The 1,327-nt window shown below is 56.7% G+C and overlaps 1 pseudogene; it reads right to left on the reverse strand.

The window, feature by feature from the left end:
• Positions 1 to 599: 599 nt before the first annotated feature.
• On the reverse strand, positions 600 to 1,248 carry LOC105551274 (annotated as a pseudogene).
• Positions 1,249 to 1,327: the final 79 nt, after the last annotated feature.

Below are 1,327 nucleotides of genomic sequence, written 5' to 3' on the forward strand. Positions count from 1 at the left end.
GTGAAATGGTGTTTGACCACTGGCTCCCGGAAGGAGTGAAAGTCCACAGAAATCAGAAGGCAGGGAAACCAAGAACATAAGGGGATCTGGGAGGGACCAGCGAGGAAGGTGACAAAGTAGGGGCAGGGAAAGTGAGGCTCACCTGACCTTCCGGCTCTCCCGGTCCTCTGGGATGTCCTGCATGGGCCGAGGTGCCTCCTCCTCCTCACTGTCCAGATGTCCTCCTCCATCTCCTCTAGGGGGTGACCAGAGGGGTCCTCAGACAACCCAACAAGGGAAGTGGGGGCCCACCTCTGCCCCCACCCTCACTGTGTAGCCCTGAGCCAGCCTATTCCCAGAGGGGAATGAGCTGTTCTGTCTTATTACTTTTAAGAACCAAGATCTTGCTATACTGCCCAGGCACAGTCCCACTACTGATTGGTGCAGGAGTCCTGACCTGGTCCCTTTCTGACCTGGGCCAGTTCTCCCGTCTTTAGGCAACCTGATGGCCTCCTGCTCCCAGGAGGTCACCATATTGATACCGAACTTAGCGCAGACACCCGGTCGGCATAATGACCAGCTGTGTTAAAGGTGTCTTCCAACTCCTCAATCCTATGCTGCTAACAGTCCCCCTTTCCTCCTGGGGCTCTCGCCTCTTCCTCCGAGTGGTCTCCCGTACCTTCCCCAGGGAGAGCCATGAGGCTCAGCCTGGCTTTAGCTGCTGTTTCTGCTGGCTGGTAGCTTCCAGGTGCTCCTAAGAGGCCAGGAAAGAGGGTGAGAAGTCACGGAGGTTGCCAGGTTGTCCCTCTTAGGGCCCTGTCCTCAGCAACTCCCTCCCCAGGGTCTCCTGCAACTTTTGGTGGGCCATCTTAGCTACCACTTTGCCTTGAGCTTCCTGCTGCTGCAGCTGGTGCATGAGCTGGGTCTGCAGCAGTAACTGCCTGTGCAGCACCTCCTCCTCAGAGGTCAGCTGCTGCTAAGCGACCACATATGGTTGCAGGTGACACAGGTACTGGTCTCCCTGCTGCTGCAGACTCTGAGCCTCTTGGCTCTTCAGCTCCACCTGCAGGAAGACCTTGGGCATGAGGGCGTTTACTAGCTGGCTTCCGGATTCCTGGCCCATTAATAGGGTAGCAAGGGCACTGTGGGGCTCTGTTGCCTCCCCAGGCCCCTGGTCCCTTGCTCCAGGCCTAAGAGCCTGCCTCCCTTGCCTGCAACCCAATGCATCCTTCCCCAGCCTCAAATCTCACATCCTTTTCCCTATCATTTAAACTGTAGGCCACGGACTAGTGGAAAACAGGGTCAGCCAACCAGCATCTGCTAAGTGTACTACATGCCTAATGTTTCC

This window comes from Mandrillus leucophaeus, unplaced genomic scaffold, assembly GCF_000951045.1.
Source record: "Mandrillus leucophaeus isolate KB7577 unplaced genomic scaffold, Mleu.le_1.0 Scaffold514, whole genome shotgun sequence".
Classification (NCBI taxonomy): domain Eukaryota; kingdom Metazoa; phylum Chordata; class Mammalia; order Primates; family Cercopithecidae; genus Mandrillus; species Mandrillus leucophaeus.